Source organism: Grampus griseus (assembly GCF_964374135.1).
Source record: "Grampus griseus genome assembly, chromosome: 17".
Taxonomy (NCBI): Eukaryota; Metazoa; Chordata; class Mammalia; order Artiodactyla; family Delphinidae; genus Grampus; species Grampus griseus.
In genome coordinates, this window is record NC_139011.1 from 48,727,593 (window position 1) to 48,753,595 (window position 26,003).

The window sequence follows — 26,003 nt, forward strand, 5'->3', positions numbered from 1 at the left end:
TTTTCATTTGTCAAAATATGTTATGATATAAACGAATCCAGTATATTTTCTCTTATAGCCAGTAAAATTTAGGTTAAATTTTAATTAAGCACAAGTGCTACAATTAAAAAAAAGAATTACATTTTGTTTTGAGTGATTATTTCAGCAAAACTGGTTTATGGGACAGTAAACTGTCCTTCACTGCATGTTCAATGTTAGCAGCTCAAACAGGCTAATTCTGGTAAAAATTCAACAGTTTTCCAAGGCCTTCTCCTAATTATTTGATACTCAATTGTTTTTTCTTTTACTTCTATTGTATCTCTTTTTTAAATTGTTAACTACACATCCTCATTTATCAATGGCTTTGTATGTTTAACCCAGCAGATCTCTGGTATTATTTACAATGGCTTCATGATATTATATCTTTAAAATTCAGAATTTCACTTTAAAGTTGATTTGAATTTTATTTCTATTATACGGTATTATGTTTATGTTATGAATCCATCAGTGAGTAATTTGCTGAAACAGGATGAGCAGTTTGCTGATGTAGAAGGGCTGGAATCTATAGACCCCTTAAAATTAGGATGTAGATAACGAATAGTTGGATGACAAGAAACCCTGTTATATGAAAACAGGAATAATGAGTGTTCCAAATCTTATCTTTTCTGTTCTTACTTTTCTCCAAAGGTTAGCTCTAGAGTCCTTAATTCTCCGTTCAGTATTAAATTATTGACTATTTTGCCACAACTACTGAGCCTGCAGTCTAGAGCCTGCGAGTCACAACTACTGAAGCCTGTGTGCCACAACTACTGAACTCCATGCACCTAGAGCCCGTACTCTGCAACAAGAGAAGCCACCACAATGAGAAGCCTGCACAGCGCATAGAAGAGTAGCCCCCGCTCACCGCAACTACAGAAAGCCCGCGTGTAGCAATGAAGACCCAACACAGCCAAAAATAAAATAAATACATTTATTTTTTAAAAAGTGGATGTATTTAAAAAAATCCAAAAAGGTCCTACTGTATAGCACAGGGAACTATATTCAATATCCTGTGGTAAGCCGTAATGGAAAAGAATGTGAAAAAGAATGTATATAAATGTATAACTGAGTCACCTTTCTGTGCAGCAGTAATTAACACAACACTGTAATTCTACTATACGTCAATAAAAAATAAATTTTAAAAAACTGCCATAAAAATCACCACAGAAGGGGGACTTCCCTAGTGGTCCAGTGGTTATGACTTCGCCTTCCAATGGAGGGGGTGAGGGTTCGATCCCTGGATGGGGAGCTAAGATCCCACATGCCTTGCGGCCAAAAAACCAAAACATAAAACAGAAGCAATAAATACTGTAACAAATTCCGTAAAGACTTTAAAAATAGTCGACATCAAAAAAAATCTTTAAAAAAATCACATAAATCAGAAACAAATGAAACATAATAAAGTCCATACATTAAAAATAAAGAGCATGGGTTCTGGTCACATCCCAGCTTCTCACTCACTTACAGCTGTGTAATTCTGGGCAACTCACATAATGTCTCCTCATCTATAAATGGGGATGGTAATAGTTCCCTACCTCATAGTGTTGCCGTAATCCATAAACACGGTTAAGTGCCTTGGTAAATTGTTTGATGCTCTCTGGTTATTGTGAATTAAAATATGTCAATGGCTTCTGGCCATACGATTTATAATAGTTTGACAGTTAACCAAATGGTAAAACTGTTCTATTTATTATTCCCATCTCTTTTTTACCCCTTACCCTGTTTTGTTGTTTATGTTTTCTCCCACCACAGAGTGTTAGTTCCAGGAGAGTAAAAGCTTTATTTTGTTCACTGCTGAAAGCAATAGCACCCAGAAAAGTACTGTACATATGAAGCCCTCAGTAAACACTAGCTGAATGAATGGTGCAAACTGTCACAAGGAAAAATACACCAAAACTTCCATTATAATAAAAAAGTATAGATAAATCTTTCTCTAATGGCTTCCAGTCAAGTACTTTAAAACACCATATACTATAATAAAAACATAAGTAATTTATTAAAATTTGAAGGCAAAAACATAATTTTAAAAGATTTTAAAAGATTTAGACCTATATTAGGCGTGATGGAATATGGATGCTTTCTGGAAATTCACAATCAGATCCAAGAGTATCACTTTCAGAATGTTCTAGTAGACTGAGTTTACTTTTAGTTGTCTTTGAAGAAACAGTCTCTATTGTACTCTTTCTTAACAGAAATGTGTTTTTTTGAAGACTCACTTCTAATTGGTTCATTAAGCAAAGAATTATTTTGCCCAATTCCTTTGCTTTTCTGCTTTACAGGTGAGTCAGAGCAGGAATGCAGGTTCTTCCCAGGTTGTTTCTTAGCAGAGTAGTTTTTGGTATATTATGCTCTGGTCATTTTCTCTGAAGAAGACCTGCTATTTCTAGGTAATTCCTCTTCTTTTCTTTGACTTCCAGTTCCAGAAATGACGTCTGCTGAAGGAGAACATGTTCTAGCAATGAAATCTTCAAAAGACTCCTGCCGCTGCTCTGTGACTGCGACCCCCAGGTTGTCTTTGGAAGTTTCTAAGGCCTCCTGAGTAGAGACTGGAACATGGAAGGAGTCGAGAGGCAAAGGAATCCCAGCATCACCTGTAATTTTCTGAAACTGGAGGGAAAGACAAAAGACAAGACAAAAATTCAGTGATGAACAAAGCCAACCATTAAAAAGTAGAGTTCAAAACTTCAGTGTTACTCTGTGATCTTATTATTAACACAGTCAATTGATTCTTCAGAAGATTTCAGAGCCACTTTTTCTCTAATTATATCCTGCCAAGTGATTCTCAGCTTAACCTAGCTATATCCAAGGCTGTGTCCGCTACATTTTCAGACTTTGGTGACTGGGGTAGTTATTACCCATTTCCTTTCCCTCACTAAAAATAAAACCCTACTCTGTAAGAAAATTAATTTCTTTGCTATCCTCCAGGCTCATGTAAACAGTATATAATATAGTTTGTGACCAGACTGTGTTCTCAAGCTGTCAGTTCCCAAGACCAGTCTGAGATTGGCTGAGCTGGGCGAAGGGGGCTCCAAGTGAGGCTGGAGGAAAAGCTGACAGGTTTCCCCTCCCATTCCCATGACCAGGTGAGTCACTATAATACCTTACGTATCAGCTATGTCAAGATTACTTATTTTAAAAATTAGTACGTGTACCTCCATTAGTGTTCCTTCATTATTAAGCTGACTGCATACAAATAGAAACCTAGATAAAATATGAATAGAACAGACATTTATACAATTTAAAATTTGGAATATTTTCTGTAATGTTTTCTTTCTTCATTAAGGAGAGTTTGCTTTAACTCATACATTTTCTAAAGAACTTCCAGTTTTCTTATGTACAACAATACAGTATCATGAAACGGGCCCACATTTACTAATCTCAGATTTGGAAAGGACTCCAGAATCTTCTAGCTCCCAAGCATGTGAACTATTAGAGACTGACCATTATTATTTTCTCTCTGACTTGGTCATTTCCTTTTTGCTAATCACTCTTAGAATCCTTAAGTGCTGTCCTCTCCACTTACTTGGAGATTTTGCGTTGGTCCTGGGGCACTCTGCTTTGATTCTGATTTTTCTTCTTCAAGTGCCTTTTTTTCTTTAGGTGGACTACTAACAGTAGAATTCATCTGGGGACGACCTAGTAAATGAAAATCTGACTGATCTATACCAGCCATTGTGGCTAGCTGCCCAAGCCTGGACCAGAGGAGGAAAAGAGAAAAGACAAAGGTTATTATAATCACAGAAGAGCAGTTTAGATTTCCCCAGACCTACAATCATGAAATACTTATAAAATCTTAAAAGCCAACATCCTACTCCAGACTATAAGCCTCTCTCTCCCTCAAATTCTCAGCCCTTTCCAGATTCATCCTCTAGGAAACATCCCACTGTCTCACTAGCAGCTTCAACATGTACCACGCACCCCGTTCACTGCCAGTCACACCTCCATTCCCACACTTCTTTACCACCTTTCCTCCAGTTTCCAAGAATGTGTTTGTTCCTTCCTTCCCAACACCAACTCATTCACTGACAAAACACCACTCCATCAACTATCAATCTCCACTTCCCTCTTTCAGCAAAATTGCTCACGGTTGAGAACCACTGACCTATATCTTCCCTGCAGATTAATAATAATTTTTATGTCTAAGACAAAAATAACTTTAATTCAAACTTATCAAACAAGCAAAGTAAATGAAAGATAGGAAAATTCTTACCCATTCCCGAATATTTTCAATGAAAGCTGCCTTCAATTTAGTCTTTACAAAAAACTGTACCTACTAATTACTCTGTCTACAGGTTACTCTTTTATAATGGGCTCCCCACTCTACCAAAACAGGCTCCCCTATTTGCATTTCTTAAAAAATTTAATTCCTCATTTTAAAACGTCAACTATATTACCTATAATTACACTAAATTTGGCTAAATATGGCCACGTAAGTGATGAAAATTGCTCCAGTTCCTCAGCAAACTACCATTATAGTCGCAAAGAGAAGAACGCCATGAAGAGAAATGAACTAACCCAGCATCTTTAAGGAGATCCAAGAAAGCATGGAACTTCTGAAAAGAATTCTCAATGCTGCCCAAAACACCTTCATCATCCAGGATCATGCTTGTCAATGAGTGGACATGAAGGGCTTCAGACAAAGAGAAATTTACATTTCTTAACTGGGCATTTTCATGTTCCAGCTATAAAAGAAGACGGAAAATGTCTGCATGATTTTTTCTCATTGTCATCAAAAGTAGTCTTGTCTAGTTTCAAGTAACAAAACTAAAACTCTCAAAATGTAATTAATCTGTAATTAACCTAACTCTCCACCAGTAAAGATAGAGACCATATCACATAATAACAAAAACCCCAGGCACCCAACAAAGTTTCCTATATAACGCTTAGGTGGTATATAAATAAACCAAAGTTATCATTTTATTAATGATCTTTCACAAAAGATCACATTTCTAACTGGTTAAATTCATAATGGAGCCTCATTCCACATTAGAAAATTACCTGCTTTAAGTTTCCCTTAAATTAGAAAGTGAATTATAGAATCTGATCTGAACAAAACATATTACAACTCTGCTGAATGTTAAGAATTAACTTTAGTGAGCAAAATATCTAATGCTTACGTTTAAAAGTCCTAAATTATACCCAACCCAATTTATTAAATGTACGATCACCAATGTTTTCTTTGGCTCCTTCAAAATATTCACTCCCGTGCACTCTTCCCCTTCTGCTCATCACCTATGCACTTAAAACCCCCTATAAGCTCAACTCCAGTATTTCTCAGAAAGGCTGTTATGTTCCTGATGCCCCTTTTGCCTTATATAAGCAGGTGCTCACCATTTATTGAATGAGTGTCCGCCAATCCAGTGGATGCACTTTGAAAAATTCCTGCCTACACTCAACCTCTGATAAAGTATATTTACATAGAACATTTTAGATTATGCCCTGCTTTCATGCACATTACCTAATGTAATTCTTATAGTATATATTTTTATCTTTCATTGCATTCTTAGAAGTTTTCCAATATCTTAAATTTATTTAAATGATTCACTTTCCTAATTCATTGCCAGGAGAGTCTCATCATGTCTTTTATGCTACTGTATATATAGTATATGCACAAAAAGTGCTTTCTTGAATCAAAGAATCATGAACAGAACATAAGCTAATGTCATAAAGCGCGCACACACACACAAACACACACACACACACACACACACAAACGAGATTTTCACATTTTTAAAAACATGCTTTCTGGAATATAGATCATATGATCACTAAATACCAGTAAATGCAAAAGTCCATATGATACAACCAATTTGCAACATATTACAGTTTTAAAGTTTACAAGCTATGTGTATATGGATTAAAAGCAAATCAAAATAAAACCAAAACACTCCCAAAAGTATAAGAAATTGTTTACTTCATTGACTCATTTATCAGCCTTCAGTCTTATTACTCTTTCCTCCTTTAACTGCTTTAGGCACTCCTCCAGGTTTTCCTAAACAAACAGAGTAAATGTTATAAGTAATTCGTAGTATAATATCCAAAAGCCTTTCCAGCTATTGGTCTCATCAGGATTTAGGGGCAGAGCCAGAAGTGAACTCAGATTTTAGTCTGCTACTGGTAATATCATACCATGCTCGTGAAATGAATTATCAAAATCTATCAAATTAGCATAGTAAAGATTTATTTAAATTCCACTTTTTCCAACATAAATTTGTGGCAGCCCATCATAAAAGGCATATGCGTATAACATAGCAAGTCAGAAATAAGAAGACCAAGAAAGAAAAATTCTATTTTTATTTGTGGGTCTCTTTATAGCAGGAAGTCCTATTAATGAACATGCTTAACATACCTGAATTGCATAACTGCAGATTCAAAAGCATGTTTTTAAAAAGTAATCACTTTTAAAGCAATTTACAGTCAAGCACTGTTCCTGGAGTTCCCTGGGTATCAAATAATCTAATCATCAAAACACTAAGAGGGGGCTTCCCTGCTGGCACAGTGGTTAAGAATCCGCCTGCCAGTGCAGGGAACACAGGTTCGAGCCCTAGGCTGGGAAGAACCCACATGCCGCGGAGCAACTAAGCCCGTGCGCCACGACTACTGAGCCTATGCTCTAGAACCCACGTGCCACAACTACTGAAGCCTGCGCGCTAGAGCCTGTGCTCCGCAATAAGGGAAGCCATCGCGCCGCAACGAAGAGTAGCCCCCGGCTTGACGCAACTGGAGAAAGCCTCTGAGCAGCAACGAAGACCCAACGCGGCCCAAAATAAATAAATAAAATAAATTTATAAAACAAAAAACCCTACGAGGAAAGAACGATCACTAACTCCATGTTATTTTACAGATGAGGGAAACAGAGGCAGAGAAGTAGAGTAAGTAGAGCAGCACAGCCAAGGTCACACCACTAAGTAGCAGAGCCACACCGTGGACTCAGGAAGCTGGGTGCCATTCCTGCTCACAGAGGCGGTAGTCTTCCCATTCACCAAGGTCACTGAAATAAAATGAACACTGATAAACTCTACTAGGAGTTTTAGGAACTAAGACACTTTGGTCCTTGAAGTGGGGACACTGCTTGCAATAGGCAGAATTCTAACAGAGCCCCTAAGACTCCTACTTACTGAAGTACACAAACCTTCCACTTATCCAATCAAACTCTAAATCTAGGTGCTGTAGTGAAGGGATTTTGCAGATGGAATTAAGGTTCAAAATCAGTTGATTTTTTTAAGATAGGGAGATTATTCCAGGTGGATATGGCCTACTCAGGCACCCCATGAAAAGGACCTGAACTCTTCCTGAATTGAAGTACAAAAGGGACAAGAGGGAGACTCTCCATTGCTGGCTCTGAAGAAGTCAAATGCTGCAGCAGGGAAGGCAAGCGAGAGGCCTCTAGGAGCTGAGACTGTCCCCCGACTGACAGCCAGCAAGGAAATGGGGACCTCTGTCCTGCAACTGCAGAATCTGAATTATGCCAACAAGCCGAAGAAGCCTGGAGGCATTCTTTCCCAGAGCCTCTGGATGCTAACACAGCCTGACTGACATCTTGATTTCAGCTCTGTGACCCACACAAACTATGGTGAACATCCAACGTTTGGGGCTCAATGTCTTACACTTAAATTTCACGTGCTTTAACACTCTCAGGAGGGAACTCACATGTTCCCGTGTGTATCTGAGCAGGAAACCCGGTCACGCTGTGCCTGGACTTCTGACCTGCAGAACTGTGAGCTAGTCAAATAGGTACTGTTTTCAGTCAGTAAGAGTGTAGTAAAAGAATTAATATTCTACTCAACCTCCAGGTTCGTGAACAAAATAAATGACTGTCATTGTTTTAGGCCACTGTTTCGGGGTGGTTTCTTATGCAGCGATAAACAATCAGAATACCTATACTTATGAAAACAGTACGGTATATTTATACCTTTTAACTGCTCTGAACAATCACTTAAAGAAAGAGGAACTCTATTATATGCCATCATTGGGAGAGGAACTGGTATCACTTTCTGGAGAGTAGCTCTTGGTACCTAACAACAATCCTACATCAGGAGTTTACCCTAAGGAAATCAAAGATGTGGGCAAAGATTTATCTACCAACATGATGTCATAAGATTGTTTATAACCAAACCCTAGAAGAAAGCTAAGAGCCTCCAAATTGGGACTGGTTTAAACAAAAACAGCTCACCGTCTGAAGGAATGCGCTATGAAGCCACTAAGAAAAGAATGACAACAGGTGTCAACCAGAGTTAATGAATGGGCTTCAGGAGTTCTACATTCATAATGTATCTGTGCGTTTTTCCTGGGAGACGGTGCATAAGCTTAATCAAATTCTCTGATGTAGAAGAGTATTTAGTGACATGGCAAAATATTTTTGATACTTCTTTAAGACAAAAGAGCAGATTAGGTGTGTGTACATGCAGAGGTGCCTTTTATTTCCTTCAATGAGTTGTTCATTGTTTTCAAAAATTTGCTCAACGAACATATATTTTTATATTCAGATCATGTTTAAAAAACTGACAGTCTAAGAACTTCAAATTCTTTAATGTTTCATTACTAAAGCCAGCCAAGTTTTCAATGGGGAAAAAGGGGAAAAAATTGCAAAATTCCTCTGCTTTCAATATAATGGTTCAATAAATCTTCAAAACCGATTTTAAAGAAATTCTAAACAAATAATCAAACAAACAAAAAAACCCTCACCACAGTCAGAGGAAAGTAGAGTAAAACATCCTGACTGGTTCTAAATAGCACATCAAAGTGCAATTACATGGAATAGTTTCTCCCTCTAATGGAGGGAATTAGTACACAGTATTAAATTTTTGTGAAAAACTGTGTCCTCTTACTACAAAGTATTCATAATTCATGTCCCTTACATGGAAATATGGAACCAAAAAAGTTAGAAAGTAAAATTGCTTGATATTCTATTACTTAAGTAAGACTAATGATAAGGCTTTGGAATAATTTTCCTTCCTGTCATCTGCTCTCCTTCCTCCCTTCTGTACACCAGCTAGGGTGATTTTTCTGGGACAAAGCTCCCATCGTATTGGATATCAAATTTTATGTTCACCTTTTCTCCATTTAACATTGAAATCAATCATTTCTCATATAATCAGGGGATTCATAACCTTGATTTTTTTGTGTGGGCTACAAAATATTCCACTGAGTGGGTTTACTGGTTAACCATTTTACACATTTAAATTCTTTCCAACTTTTCAATATTATCAGACAAAATAACCGTTTTTATGCATGAAGGCTTTTTTCCATATTGAGAATAACGTTCTTGCAATAAATCCATAAAAATGAGTTTCACGTCAAAGCAAATGAACATTTTTAAGGCTCTGAGATACCTATCTCCAAACTTCTTTCCAAAAGATGTCTGAGATTTTATACTGCCATCCATCAGCGATGTATCACTTGGTATATAACCTCTACTATAACTGTTGGCTATTTCCTCACTTAGAGTGCAAGTTATCTGAAGATAGGGGGTGTATTTTATTAAGTGTTTATTCCCAGCACCTGTGCCTAGCACAACATAGACGGTCAATAAATAATTGCTTAATAAGGAAAATCCCTGCCAATACAAGATGTACGTGTGTGAAAGACAGACTGTGTGCTTTTCTCTAACTGGACAGATGAAAACTTGTCATCTTCTTTAATGTGCAATTTTTTTGCTTATAATTAGTAATTAAATTTCTCTTTTAGATTGTATTGTAAAAATTCAGACTCTGAGGCAAATGGGCCTGGCACTACCCATTAGCTATATAACCTTGGACAAGTTCTATAACTCTAGGCCTCAACTTCCTCATCTATAAAATGGAGATAAGCTCCCACATCACAGAGCTCTTGTGAGGATTACATGAGTTAAAACACATATAAAATTAGAAGAGTGCTTGGTACACAGCATATGTTCAGTTAAGGCTGAATGAATGAACATGTGAACGCAAGCAGTAGTGAAGGGCTTAAAATGAAATAGTCTCATCCCACTCCCACATCCAGCAGTCAAGAAGCGACCGATTCTTTACTCAGGTTTTTAATTGTAAAATACGATAATGTGTACTGAGAAGTGGTCAGGACAAAACTGTCAATGTGACAAATAAAAAAAGAATACTTACATAACCACTACTCGAATCTGAAAGTATTGATACTTGTCAGCATCTCAAAACCGCCCCCCCATATCCTTTTCTCATCACAATCTCCTTTCCTCTTTCAGGTTGAACACCATCCTCACTTCTTGACAATCATTTCCTTTAACCTGCATGCATCCCTAACAAAAGAGTTTAGTTTTGTCAACATCTACCTTTATGTAGAGGATCATAGTATATGAAGTCTTTTCTATCTTATTTCTTTCTCTCAACATTGGTTTAAAAAATTCACCCACATTGCTGCCTGTAGCTCTAGTGCATTCAATTTTATTGCTGGATAGTTTTCCCACTGTACGAATACACAAAATTTATTTAATTTTTGACTCTTAATAGATATTTGGTTTGTTTTCAGTTTGTGCTAATGCAAATCATGGACAGGAATCCTGCTGTACTGGTTATTCTGATGCATTTACACAGGGCGGGGGTGAGGGCTGCTGGCTCACAGGCTATTTATATACCTTCAGTTGATGGAGAGTGCTAAATGCTTTCCAAAGTAGTTGTGTCGATTTATACTCCAGTATAAACAGGGTAGAAGATTCCCATAGTACTCCAGGTCTACAATACCTGATACTACCACACTTTATTTATGTATTTGTCAAACTGATTGGCATGTAGTTTCATTGGTTTTGACTCACTTTTCTCTTATTACTTAATGAAGTCGTACACTTTTCTCTGTTTACTGGCTGTTTGGATTTCCTTTTGTATGACGTTTACGTCAACTATTGTTATTTTTTATTATTTTTAAATTATTATTTATTTTTGGCTGTGTTGGGTCTTTGTTGCTGCGTGCAGGTTTTCTCTAGTTGCGGCGAGCAGAGGCTACTCTTCATTGCAGTGGCTTCTCTTGTCGTGGAGCACAGGATCTAGGCACGCAGGCTTCAGTAGTTGTGGCACATGGGCTCGGTAGTTGTGGCTTGCAGGCTCTAGAGCACAGGCTCTGTAGTTGTGGCGCACAGGCTTCGTTGCTCCGCGGCACGTGGCACCTTCCCGGACCAGGGCTCGAACCCGTGTCCCCTGCCTTGGCAGGCAGATTCTTAACCACTGCGCCACCAGCGAGGTCCAACTATTGTTATTTTGAATTCTTCTCCATTTCCAAGTAACACTCTTACATGACTATTTTCTCACTAAATTGGAGGCATTATCTGTTCATTTCCTATTTTACTAAGTAAGGGTTTAGTTCCTTTACACTGTTTCCACACTGCTTAGTAAAGTTATGTCATCATTAGTTTTCCACTGCTCAGGATCTCTTTGACTTGTAGTGATATACTTAAAAACCTAAATTGTTGATCAACTATAAATTCTCTCAACGTCACGCTTTGTAAAATGAGGACATTCATACCATCTTTCCTTCTTTCTACCTCCTGTCTACCTTCCAGACCTAGCTTTTACATTGTGAAAGTTGAAATTTATATTCTGTTCTATGTGCAGTTAAGTCTTCTGTTATTTGAGAGTCAGTAGGGAGTAAGGTTTAAGAGAACAGGCAGAGAGCCTAAACTCAAAGCCTCGATCCAACCCTAAATTAGGTACAGCCTGGGCAAGTTCCTTCCCTGTTTTAGCTTCCTTTTCACAAAAGTGGGAATGCGGCTTCCCTGGTGGCGCGGTGGTTGAGAGTCCGCCTGCCGATGCAGGGGACACGGGTTCGTGCCCCGGTCCGGGAAGATGCTACCTCCCGCGGAGCGGCTAGGCCCATGAGCCATGGCCGCTGAGCCTGCACGTCCGGAGCCTGTGCTCCACAACGGGAGAGGCCACAACAGTGAGAGGGCCGCGTACAGAAAAAAAAAAAAAAAAAGTGGGAATGATATTAGCACCAACCTCATAAGGCTATTCAGAGGATTAAATGAGTTAATATATGCAAAAACACTTAGAGCCTAATATATACTAAGTACATACTAGTACACAATACATTTCAGTACATACCAAGTTAATACAAATACATACTAAGTATAGGTTAGTTATTTGTTATTACATGCAAGTTGACAATAAAACCGGCAAACGGAGACAGTATTGCCATTATTACAATTACATTAATATTGCCCACTGCAGATGTACTCTCTCTGTGTATAGACTACACCTCGTTCCATACTGTGTCAGTGTCACTGCCCTTGTGCAGGGTGACCACATACCCCAAGCCGCCTTGGGCTGTTCCAGTTTATACCTGTTGTCCTGATGTTACAGCATTAGAGCACCTCCTTACACTATTGAAGTGTTCTGGTGTGGACAACAAATTAGATAGGTGGTCATTACCCCTGTGTGTCACTGAAAAGGGGGACATCTATAGTGTCAAGTTTAAGTGGATTCATCTATAGTGTCAAGTTTAAGTGGTTAAAAATCAACCATAGCTTAGTTTGCTTCAGGTTTATGTCCGTATAGCCTTTTCTCCTCTGGAGTTCAAGTTCCTTCTCCTCTTCCTCTCCCTCCTCCCTTCCAACAGTGCCTAATAGCTAGTAAGTACAATATGCCTCAAGGTGTTTCTAAGCTCTCAATCACACAATCAATAGAAGTGTCTCCAATCTAGACTATCTGCTCTCTGCACTGAATCCCCTATTACCCTACTTCTTGGTTTATTGCCTCATATTGCTGGATTATTTCTATAAATAGCTTAAGGTGTAGCACAGGAGGTCAATTTTTCAAATATCTTTGTGTACAAAATATCTTCTTCAGCCTCCACTTATGACTGATAGTTTGGCTGGATACAAACCCCTAGGGTGAAAATTATGTGCCTGAAAAACTTTGGAGGTATCTTTCTAATGCCTTCCAGGATCCATGGTGCTGATGACAAGTATGATAAAGTCAGATTTTAACATTTTTTTTTAGGTGACCAGTACTTTTCTCTCTGGAATGGATGTATCCTCTCAGTATTTTATTGTATGTTAATTTATTTTTTCAGTATTTTAATGTTTCACAGTGAAGGATGCCTAGGTATGAGTCTATTCCTGTTTATCTTGCTCAAAAATTGAGTAACTATTTTCAATCTGAGGCCTGATGTCTACTTTCAGCTGTGGGGAATTTTGTTGCCCTTTGATAGCTTCCCTCCGTTTTTTTTCTGGGTCTGGAGTTTCCAATAGTAACATGTGGGATCTCCCAGATGCAGCCTCTCTAACATATTGCTATCACATTTTCCACTGTGTCTTTCTTTTTCATATACTGAGAAATTTTTTAAATTGCTCCTGAATTTATTTCAGCAACCGTATTTTCATTTTCAAGAGACCTCTCTTGCTTTCTGACCATTCTCTTTTTAATTAACACCCTAGTCTTATTTTATATTTGCTAGCTCTTTTTAAACCTCTCTCAGGATACTAATTAGGGATTTTTCTTAAATTATTTTGTTCCCTAAATTGTCCCTGGTCCTACCAGGATATGTTTTCACTCTTTTTTCCCCCTCTCTCATGTTGTAAGCTTTAGTCAACTATCAGGCAAATGACAGTTATTTTCTATTGAAGAATGAGTGCAGAAAGCTCCCTGAAGTCAATAACTGATTGGTTTCTTATGCAGCAAAAAGCGGGGAGTAACTGTAATAGGATCTCCCCCAAACACAATTTTCTAGGGTGTAAAAACTCACACTACCTGCCCTAGTTCTCGCCAGTTTCACTGTTTTCAAAATGAAATCATCTCATTTCAGGAGTGTGAGGGTGGGGCTGGGAGTCCACTCCTCCAAACACAACCCTTCAATGAGCTCCCCTATTTCAGTCACACTTTTAACTAACTCCACCCTCTCTCCTACATGCCCATCTGAGCATGGGGCTACTTCTGCAGGTGGGGTCAGAATCCTCCTCAGTTGCAGGTGGTCGCTGTGCATATTCTAGGTGATGCTTTTCCTCTGTTCTACTGCTTCAGTTTCACACTCTTCCACTTGTCTTCCGTCTTTCAAAACTATGTTGAAATCTCTTGATTGTTGTGGGCTTATATACTTAAACACTTTGATACCATCATTGTAGTGTCTCGTCAAAATGGAGAAGAGCTAAAAGGGTTCTCAGTGCCTTCTGAATCTGCTATTCTGTGGTCCCAGTGTTTAAACTTCTTGGTCTTCCCCAGTGTCTATCATTGCTTTTAGAAATACAATCTCCTGGTCTACTCGTGAAGGAAATGAATACAACACATCTAAAATGACAAGGAATGCGGGTAGATGCTCTAGGGTCTTCTCATACTCTGCCATTTACTAATAAACCACTACGTGCTACAAATTGTAGTGCTCATTTATAAAACGAAAGGGGGTAACTCTACATGAACTATAGATTTCTCCTACTCTAACATTTCATAATTTTCTAAGTTCTTTTCTTAAAATTTCTCTATATTATCATTAATTTTAATTAAAAAAATAAAAATCTAACTTTCTCTTTTGAAAATCAAAGAGTTAATTCCCATAGTCCTACAATAATGGGATAATTAGTTGTGAAACCGGTCAAGTTTCATACGAAAAGAAAATCATATTAAATAATTTTAAAAAATTAAACATGGACTTTGTAGCACAAAGACAAGGTCCCCCCCAAATGGTGTTCCTTTATTTACTAGAAATGTTCAGCTCTGCATTAAAGTTGAAATAAAATAAATATATTATTTTTGAGGTGCAAAAATTTCTTATGAAAATCAATTTTTCTTTTCTGTCCATACAAACAAAAGTATGGAATGACATTAGAGGTCAGGTTTGTTTGGGAATATAATGTAGCTTCTTGATATTTTTTATTTTAGGAAAGGAGAATATCAAAATCAAAACTTTTTTCAACTTTACTTTTATTTAAAATGAGGCCATATTTTCCTCTTATTAAAACAGAGTTCAACTAGAACTGTCAATTTTCTCATCTGTAAAACAAGAACCCTGAATCAGCTGACTAGATTCATTCAGAACTCAATTTCTTTATCTTATGATCACTACGGTTCTCCCTAAATCTAATATACTAAGGTTCTAAGGAAAGGAAAATATATTACTAACGACATGTTTTGATTTTTATTTCTTAGAGTTCAAATGTCCACCATTCACCTTGGTCTAAGCTTAAGGAACCATTCAAGGGGATACAATGAAGATGGGAGGAGAAAACAGAACCCTCACACCAGCTGTGGCGTGTTGCAATCAGGCTGCTGTTTGAAAAATAATCTTCTCTATAGCTTTAAAGTGATAACTTTGTACCTGCAATGCTTCTTGTTTCAAACTGATTTTCTCTGGCTCTTCCTGAACACTTTCTGAGGAATCATCAACCTCTTCGATTTCTGAGGAGGAAGGACTCTCTACTGTCACAGTCACAGGAAATTCTGATGGACCTGAGTGTCACAAGAAGAAGATAGGAAACCACAGAGTTGTTAAACTAAAGTGCAAAGAAAGAAGACAAGATTGTATAAAAGACAACACAAGCCAGATACCAAATATCCAAATATTAGAGGACATTTAACAAAAGTGATCTGAGGTATCATTATTTATAAACGTCTCTCACTGCCCCATGGTCTAAAAGAGGCAATGACTAAGTAAAATTACAGGAACTTATCTTTGCTATGTTACTGTACAGACCTCTGTTGTACATGGTTAGGATTAGTAATGGGAATTGCCCATATTATTTTATTAAGTTTCTTTCACAGAAGCCAAGTGAAGATCCAAGGTAAACATTTTTTCTCAGATCAACTTTATACTGCAAATGAAAAATTTATTCTTCACCATCAGACACAAACAGTCTGGAAGAAAATGTAGTTTTACAGAGGAAAATACATCAGTAAAGGGACTGATAAAGAATCAGAAGAATAATCAGAAAGTCAACATATCTAAGCTGGGAATAATAGATGTTAGAATTTATAAAAGTAAATCACATACACATATATAACTAAAACTGACCCATCAGAAATTTCATCTTCTCATCACCCTTAAGCCAAAACTAGGGTAACAGTAATACAATTCTCCCATCAAGATTCACTGCCACTGCAATGCTGTTCAACTGGACATTTCCAAACATTTAAAACCTGACCTGGCCACAACTCCATAAAAGTCTACAGATCATAAAGAAGTGTGCTGGGATTATATAACCACGCAGAAGACAAGTCACTAGGACATCATTTTGACAACAAGCAGCAAACCCTGCAGCATAGGAAAACCCTAACAGGAGAACGCGGTACACACCCCTCTCTCTGGGCATGCAAGGGCAGGACTGACACCCAAGATGCTCTTCTCTCAACCTCAGCAGTGGTGCCTTTCACAGAGCAACTATGCAGTCTCCCAGAACCACTGGGAAGGAGAATCTGATACTGACAGTATTAGCTTGCCATGAGGCCATAAGCTAGGGAGTGTGTGTGGCCTTGGTGAGAGAGCAGAGGTTTGGGAGATGTTGCTTTATATTGGCTTTCAGATCAGGAGTTTGTACACATAGCCTGCAAACAACGTTTCTTGCAAACATATGAACGTTCTTGAGTATGAGAGCTCCATGTGAGGGGTCAGAAATGGCAGTCAAGTTCGTTTCACGGGTAACAGCTGATTTGCAGACTGGACAACAGGCTTCCTTGTTTACAGACAACCACAAGGCTGCCAGTTGTGTGCCAAATCCACACAACTACACCGTTGCATTGGGAGAGCGACCAAACATGTTTTACATGATTTATTTCAGAGAGGGAAATGCTTCTTGTAAGACTCTGTCCGTTTAAAAAGCAAGAATGACCATCTACCTTTCCCAGTTCAAGCCCTATATATCATAAATATGATAGCTAAACACCAGCAACTGATTACATACATCACGAGCTTTGATGAATGGAAAGCCCCTAAAAAGAAATCAACAAAACAAAGTTAGATCTTGATGTAAATACATCACCAGTTAAACCCAGTTAATACAACTATTTAGTATTATGTACAGTATCCATATAGAATTGTGTATAAAAATAAATAAGCTCAAAGCAAGGACCTGGAGGGCTCTGCTATGGAGAAAACTGAACACAATTCAGCCGGCTGGCTTGGTAATAACTCTCTGAACTGCTGAGAGGCCCCTTCAGTTCCTATGTTCAGGATGCTTGAGATTTCAGTCTCACTTCTTTAAATGGTGATATTAATCATTCTCTAATTTACCACCCTGTATGAGGAGGATGGACCTGAGATTAAGTGTCTCAGGAAGAAGATAGGAAACCACAGAGTTGTTAAAGTGCAAAGACTGGGGATTCAACACTATAGTTTATGCAACAGCAATTCACATCCCCATTTGGTCATATTCTTTCTACAAAACAAAAGATGCACTCACATGTATTAAAAGACAAAAATTAACTGCCATCTGTATCAATATGTTAATGTGCTTCAATCACATATGTTTTCATGAAAGTTTAAACATAAAATCACCTTTAAGATCTTGGCCATGTAATCTGCTCCCTGCCATGTCAAATTATACCCCGTGAAGTTTACTGTCTTAAGAGTGATAGAGTTCTTTATACCTTGACAAGTAACTAAAAGGAAAAAAAAACCCCCCACACACAATAAGATGAAGAGCCTATACATTTGTCAATCTTCACTTATTTGCTTTTCTTGAGTCAATTGGAGGTTTACAGCCACATTCTTAAAATCATTAACTACAATCTTCCCAAACAGGTAACTGATGAACTGATGCATTCTAAAACTTGTCAGTAACAAAGTGTTATTCCAGTTTACAGCAACAGTTTAATTCTATTCAGTACTAAAACTGAATACACTGGATACTGCAAACTTTCTTCCCAACCACTCAGTAAAGTACTACATACTTTTGAGACAAAGGAAAAAAAAGAAAAACCTAAAGAGCGTAAGACTTCCGATTTTCATTTCCAATGATACATGCCAATCTTGATGATCAATCAGCGATGTAAATGTCAACTATAAACCCAGTATTTTATTAGCTGCTATGCAGTATACTAGAGCAATAGAAGAGGGAGGACCTCAAACCCTCTGTTCCCTCAAATTGAAAGGCAGGCTTCCTTACCCCTTCAGACCACTACTGGACACAGGGAAGGCACACTAATGTTTCAGGACCCTAATCAAGAGTCACCTGCTTTGTGATTACTTCCATGACACACCCTCACCGACACCACTAAATTTGCTGCTCCTATGGGACGTTACGTGTATTTCCTATTTAAACACATACCACAGTGCATTATAATTATGATTGCAGATAGATGACTTTTTTGCTTTTTTTTTTTTTTTTGCAGTACGCGGGCCTCTCACCGTTGTGTCCCCTCCCGTTGCGGAGCACAGGCTCCGGACGCACAGGCCCAGCAGCCACGGCTCACGGGCCCAGCCACCCTGCAGCATGCGGGATCCTCCCGGACCAGGGCACGAACCCGCGTCCCCTGCATTGGAAGGCAGACTCCCAACCACTGCGCCACCAGGGAAGCTCAACTTTTTTGCTCTTTACATCTTGCTATTTCCCTTCCCATAATATTTCTTGAAGAGAAACCATAAAAATATAAACAAACACAAAAAACAGAAAATATACAAAACATGTGGTTTGTGGCTTAACACAAACTTAAATAAGATTAATTCTGACAGTATCCAGCATGACAAACTTCCATGGTACAAATGAGAATGGACCAAGGTTTGAGCAGGTACAGGAGACAATCCAGGCATGAACAACACCAAGAAAAGGTAGACGGGAAAAGGTAGACAGACATGGTGAGTAGGAAATCACGAGACCAGTCCGATGGGAAGAGACTTAAACAAGACTGAAACTCACTTTCTAAACCTCCATCTCCAACTGGAGAATTCACAGGACACAGGTGCACCAAAGAAGCCAATTATTCAATCCCTTTAATGGGGAGGAACAGTTTAAACTTTTTTTGGTTTCGTTTGCCCCAAAAGCACCCCAAAAGCAACTATCAAATGTTGGGAGGACACAATGAAGGCTTACCTTTGTTAACATAGTTAAGTCTCTCTCTCTCACAACTAGCCCACTTAGCTCCACGTTCCTTAGCGCACCCGACGCACTTACACAGCATTTATGAGCTTTACACAACTGGAAGGTCACATCTTTATTCCATATCGCAGGAACACGACTTCTGTAAACTATATTTCTGTCACAACCTAAAGCAAAATTATTGTAAAATGAGTGATTTAAACCATACATTTTATCATCATTTAAAAGTATCTAAATAAAAACAAAAGCATCTGCTCTGTGCTAAGGATTAGAAAGGACTCCTGCCCTTAAAGCCTTCATTAAGGAGGGACATGTATAAACTCAAAATATCAATCACATGAGATAAATAAACGTAACCTTTATACGCAGAGGTTCCTATGGAGGCAAAAAGTTATGTCTAAGTGATGGCTTCATGGTAACCCTGAAGTACAATCTAGAAAGATGAGGCTATGCAGAGTTGGAGTAGGAGGTGCATTAACTGCAGAAGGAACATCTGTGAAAACATACTCAAGCCTGACTCCTGCTGGGCACTGTAAATGCTGCAGGTGGGGATGACTATGGGCCAGGGGTCCAAGTACAAGTAGAGACAGAAATGAAAATAGAGATGTTGGCCGAAGCAAGCCTGGGAGAGAGCATGGCTTGTACCCCACAGGTGATGAGGCCTGGGGCTACCACTGGCTGAGTAAGGGTGCCTCCGCTGATTAGGAAAAGGCACCCCGCTGCTGAAGGACCAATTAGATTAAGGGAGTGATCACAAAAAGCTCCCCTTCTTCAGGGCAAAGAGCCCTATGAGGCTTGGCCAAACACAGTTCAGACTACACGCCTCTGTGCAGAGCACACGCTGGGCGGCTAGTATGCACTAACTCTGTGTGGGCAAGCCATTAGCAGCATTATTTTAAGCACATCTTTTTATGGTAGAAGATCACTCAACACGAGTAGGCAGATGAACTTAGAGGAACTGAACCAGGGGCTACAAAACCACCCAGGAGTTTCTGCCACAGTCTGGGCAAAATGTAATATGGATGAAGAAGCAAATTTAGGAGAAGGCCAAAATCTACAAGCTGGACCCATTGGATGGAAGACATAAAGCAAGTTCAGTGAAGGAACTCTGAAGAGAATGGGCTCTACAATAAATTTTTCTTACATTCAATGTAAAATATTAGGCAAAATTAAGTACCGTGGCCTTTCCGGTCCCTTCCAGCTCTAATTTCTTTTGATTTCTAACTTACTACTCTGGTTAAGTAAAGTCCCTTCAGAGGTACAGAACACTTCTTATACCTGAATGGGATGCAAAGAATAATCTGACTTCTCTTCACCAGGGGATGAGCTGAACTGTCGTTGCAGAAGAGATAACAGATGGTGTGAACCCCAGATCCTAGAAAAGGGCCAGGCACACGATAAGTATTCAGCTTTTCGAAAACAAATGAACAATCATTTCCTCTCCTAGATCTTCACACCCTTCCTCTGCTGGCTACTTTCTCTCAGCTTATAAACATCCTCAAATATACCCACTTAAAAAACTCTCAGACCTATGATTCTTCGGATATTCTTGTGGATAACCTAAGTCTCTACCCTGCCTTCAAACACCTGTCCTCCCAAAAGCCCACATCTGTACCTTGGGCCCAGACCTGTCTACCAGGCCCCTCTAAAGCACTGAAGATGAAGGAAGATCCTCTCGCCACCCCCAATCCCTTTCTACTGTGCTCTGTATCTCTCAAAAAGATGCAGCTGTAAACTGTCACCCACGCTTGCTGCCCTCCCTTTTCTAACTGGTCACCAGGCCTCACCCATTCTCTCTCAGATCTGCAAAACCCGGTCTCACCTTTTATAACTTAAGTGGGACCCTTAGATTACAATTCACCCTGCACCCAATCAACTGCCTTCCACATGGAGGTCCAAGTGAGCCTCTAAACCAGAATTCCATTTCACTGTTCTTTGGTGTTTCCCGCAGCCTTCAGGATAAACATCCAAACTTCTGACAGGACAAACAAGGCGCCTTTCTGTTGGGCCCCACTAAGTTTTCAGTATCAACTCTCATTTCTCTCCCAAACCCTGAGTTCCAGTCCTGTATATTAGTTTTACTATATTTTCTTACATTTCTCAAACTTCAACACACACTGCTCTCTCCTGCCACCCCAGGAGCTTCTACATATCCTTAGAAAGGACGGCACTTCCTCCAAGAATCCTACCCTGAACTTTCCCTTCCAAGTTTCTGTGCTCTGCAAAGGGGAAGGATGGCGGGGAGGGATACATTAGGAGTTTGGCATTAACATATACACACGACTATATATAAAATAATCAACAAGGACCTACTGCATAGCACAGGGACCTCTACTCCACACACTGTTACAAACTGTACGGGAAAAGAATCTGAAAAGGAATGGATATATGTATAACTGAATCACTTTACTGTACACCTGAAACTAACACAATATTGTAAATCAACTATCCTCCAATATAGAATAAAAATTAAATCAAAGAAAAAGAGAGATTCTGTGCTCTGTAGCAGCAGAACTCACTTCTTCCAGAGCACTGACTCCTGTGCTTGTGTTTACTTGCTGCCCAGTAGAAGGGAAGATTACCTAGGGCAGAAGCATGGTCTCCAGCAGCCCTTGGTTCTGACAACTCATTCATGTGCCAGGATACTTTACACACATAACCTGCTTAATTAATTCTAAGAACCCACAGAAAGAGTGGTTTTTAATGTCATTTTACAAGTGTGGGGGTTGTAGTGCAAAAGAAACCTGTCCAGGCCACAGAGAGCATCAGCCCTGTAATTCAAACCCTAAGCTGCCTTGACACCGGTGCTCTTTCCACTATATATGATACACCTATTGAAAAAAAATTTTTTTTTCCTGAGCCCTGTTGGAATGGAAAGGAAATGAAGCTGCGATATATCCATTTCCTCATCGCTTTGGTGTGTACCAGGCAAAGTCATTCAACAGACCAGGTAACATCCGTGCAACAATTAACGATGCTCCAAACTGTGCTAAGTGTTCTACTTTGTAGAGTCTAGAAGCATTAACACAGTGCATCCTTGTAACCACCACGGAGGCTGGGTCCTGTTAAGCCCATGCTACAGATGAGAACACTGAGACCTTGAAGCCTTAAGGCACTCGGCCGGGGTCACCGAGCTGGCAGGAGTCCTAGGCCGCACGCCCCGTCTAGTGCACGCACACCCGGGCACTGCGCACCGGTTCTAGTGCCCACCCTCCACCTTTAACCATTTAATACCCCGCTTCTCAGCGCCCACACGAGGGCCCCTGGAAGCGGGAAGTACAAAACTGTCTTGAGAAGCCGTGGCTGGAAGAAGCTCTGGATACATATCAGGGGCAGAGGGTGCTCAGGAGCGGCGCCCAGTCTACCCCGCGGAGGCGGTCGTTATTAAGTCCAGCAGGCCCTCCCTCAGGGAAGGCCGCACGGAGGGCAGAGGCACCGAGTCCTGCAGCGCGCACAGGTCCTCAGAGCGCGAGGAGTCGGCCGCGCTGTCCGGGCGCAGCTTCACCGAGTGATCAGGGCCTGAGCGCGGCCTCGGGGACTCTGGCTGCAGACAGGATGCCCACATTCGCCTGGGGGCCCCGGCTCGCCTCCCGGCCCCTCGGGCGCCCACCGCCCGAGGGCTGCGGCCCCGCACCGTGCGCAGGACCGGCGTCGCAGCCAGAAGACATAGGGCCATGGGCCCCAGCTAGGCCGGGCCCTCCATGCCGCGCTCCGGAGCCCACGCGCGCCCTGGTGTTAGCGCGGGCATCAACGCCCTCCCGAGCCGCGGGGTTGCGGTTTAAGCCTCCGGGCGGGGCCCGTGGGGGCGGGGCTCGAGGACTTCCGCGCGCTCGCCGTGCGTCCGCACGCAGACCCGCCTCCCAAGACGACGCGGCCTGAGGAGCAGCACGGAGACCCGCCTCCATGATGATGCGGCCTGAGGAGCGTGGCGGCAGCTTCGAGACTACGGCAGCGCGAAAGGTAGGCGGTGTGGAGGGTTTGGGGTACGTTTGCTGACTGATCCAAACAAAAGTGAGACATGGTTGTATCAGCGCATTTTAAAAGTAGTTAAACTCCCGCTAAGTGTCTGTGCTCGCCCCGCCCAGGAGAGAGCTTGAACTCCCTGAGGGACACAGGAAAGGCTGAGTGAACGTCTGCCTGTGGTCCCTTACCTGGTGCACGGGTGTGTGAATTTCTGCGGAGAGCTCTTAATTTCTGTCGTTTCTGCTGACTTGACACGGTGGTTGGCAAGCGGTGACATATTCCGTGCATTCAGGACATGATCGTGGTTCCTAATAATCACTTTGTTTTGTCCTGACATCTCCACAGAGAATTTACTACTGAATATCCACTTTAGAGAAGAGAAACTGAGGCGTAGGAAGTGAAGTGACTGAGTAAGAGGAAGGACTCAGACAATTGGTGTTAGTAAATTAACCCTGCAAGGAGGCCGTTAGCCTGCGGTGGCTCTAGCGATGCGGCCGCCCACTTAAACCAACCAAAATCTAAGCCTGTCAGCGCCTCAGGGTGACGAACACCGCTGAGGACACCCAGTCACAAACCACCAACTAGGCGTTAAAGCCATAGCAAATCACTCGTTTCCTTGCTTTGCTTCTGCCCTTTTAAAATAAACATCTCTGCAGGTCCTGTGGCTGGAGTGCTCCTCACCTCTTCCGCTTTGTGCTGCCTGAATTGAATCTATTTTTGCGCACATAAAATGTTAAAATTTTAAATATGCCTCAGTTTGTCTTGTAAGATTGGCCGTAGAAGTTGGATTTGTGTCCAGTTTCTAGAGCAGTGGTCGTCCTCTGGTCAGGCCTTAGGCGTTACGTGTACAACGTTCCTCTTCTACCACCACCTTCTGGATGGCTCCACCCGTACTACCAGCTCCCGCGCATCAGATCCCCTAGATGTGGTCAGCAATGGCTTTTATATGCAGCGTGCTCACATTATAACATCGCAGACACTCCTCCGTCCTCTAGCCAGCGTGTGAAGTGAAACATTACCATTCCTGTTGAAGAGTCTCTGGTGTGACCACTTTCCCAAACACAGCCACTCCCCAGCTGACCCTGGGTAACCACTCTTCTGAACTTGGTCTCCATCACTGGCATGGATGTCTTTCTATGTAGGCTACATTTTTAAGTATTCTTAAGCTGCATATCATACTCTATTTTGTTTTCTCTTGTTACTTGCTTTATTTAGTGTTATCTTTGCTAGGTTCATCCATGCTGACACGTAAAGTTCTGTCTAGTTCATGTACTTTCCTCGCTACGTAGGATTCCCATATAGGGAAATACAATAATTTATATGTGCATTTTCCTGTGGATGGACATTTAAATTGTTTCGAATTTTAAGTATGATTTCTTTTTAAAAAGAATTTTATATACTTTTTAAAGGTTACTTTACATTTACAGTTATTACAAAATATTGGCTATATTCCCTGTGTTGTACAATACATCCTTGAGCCTGTCGTACACCCAGTAGTTTACATCTCTCACTTCCCCACCCCTGTATTGCCCCCTCCTCCCCCTCCGCACTGGCAACCATTAGTTTGTTCTCTATATCGGTGACTCTCCTTCTTTTTTGTTATATTCGTTCAATTGTTGTATGTTTTAGATTCCATTTATAGGTGATATCCTACAGTGTTTCAGAATTCAAAAGACTCTCACGACAGAAGCCAAAAGGTAAGAGCCATTTTACATTGATAAAAGCATTTTAACTATGTAGAAGCAGAAAATGAAAAGAAAGAACTTTGCATTACATTTAATAAAAGCTTAGGGAGATCTTTGTGGTATATTAGTGAACTTATTTGTGGAAATTTAGCCATGTACATTGTGTTGGAGAGGCACCAAGAGTTCAAGGACTCTCACAATTTGAGTACACAATTGCCTTACTTGTAGGCATGGTGGCACCATTTACATAACAATGATTTGGAGGATGTTGTGTTAGTCAGCTCTTGCTGTGATAATGCTTTGGAACAAATCGACCCAAAACTCAGTTCCATAAACAAGAATTTATTTTTCTTGGACCTATTGGCTAGCTGCAGTGGCTCTCTTTTAGACCTCTAGATGGCTGGTTTTGCCCCGTGTTTTGGGTCAGTTTGAGGTCTGTAACACACATGTTCCTCTGGAGCCCAACTGTGAGGCCGCAGCTCCCAGGCCCTGTCTTCTCACAAAGTTCACTGAAACATAAGAGGTGAGCCCAACTGCACAAGCCCATTTAAGGCCTCTGCTGCTCATTGAAGGCCATCATGTCTGCTCACACTTCATTGGCCAAAACATGTCACAGATCTAAGCTGTATTTAGAATATGTGTATTTGTTTAAAGTTGGGTGCCCTCACAGAAGAATATTGCATTTTGGACAGTGTCACCTTAGCATTTTCATTGGCATTTGCAAACGTGATAAACGCCGTGTGCACTTTTTCACCTTTGAGAACTTTTTGAAATTGTGGGACCATTTCTATTGGAAAAGAGGAAGGTACACTTTAGAACTCAACTCTAGTTATGGCATTGTTGGGAGAAGAATTAATGAGATAAGGTCAATACAAGTGAAAGATTTGGGATCACATATTCATCATTAACATTAGCATTCTACAGAACATTCCTGGAGAATTGTGATGCTTGCTTTATGTGATTTCTATCATAAATCATTAGAATTTGACCAAAACACTTCAGTGAAACATACATCATACAGCACATCGCATTTTGGTTTTTCCTACCACTCCACAACTTATCATCAATACTTCACCATAACTCAGAAACAGAAACAGAAATTGAGTGAGTTCATTGTTAGCAGACGGGCTTCACAAGCAATACTAGTGGAAGTTCTTCAAATGATAGCAGACAGTAACTCAAGCCATACAAACAAAACAAAGAATGCTGACTAGAGCAGTTGTGTAGGGAATTATAAAAGATACTGTAATTTCAAATTTCTTCTCCTTTCTTCTCTTAACTAATTTAAAAAGAACTGCCTAAACAATATGACTATATTTGGACTGTTCTCTATATAACATAAAGAAATATCATATATTTGATGATATGGCACAACG

The 26,003-nt window shown here is 40.3% G+C and overlaps 1 protein-coding gene and 1 pseudogene across 2 annotated transcripts in view; one reads left to right on the forward strand and one right to left on the reverse strand.

Moving 5' to 3' along the window:
• LOC309835251 (metabotropic glutamate receptor 7-like) overlaps positions 1-2,700 on the forward strand; it is a gene marked incomplete at its 5' end in the record, with an annotated part of 60,059 nt that extends 57,359 nt beyond the window's left edge. The window contains one exon of the mRNA XM_082674665.1: positions 2,436-2,700. The remainder of the gene's footprint in view (positions 1-2,435) is intronic.
• Positions 673-22,655, reverse strand: LOC309835252 (centrosomal protein of 78 kDa-like; annotated as a pseudogene). Its single transcript has 11 exons — positions 22,260-22,655; positions 18,974-19,136; positions 18,800-18,871; positions 17,440-17,543; positions 17,176-17,179; positions 15,268-15,398; positions 5,933-6,010; positions 4,534-4,700; positions 3,542-3,710; positions 3,171-3,219; positions 673-2,625 (listed from the first exon to the last, which is right to left on the reverse strand). The product of its transcript is annotated as a centrosomal protein of 78 kDa-like (transcript).
• Between the last annotated feature and the right edge of the window lie 3,348 nt (positions 22,656-26,003).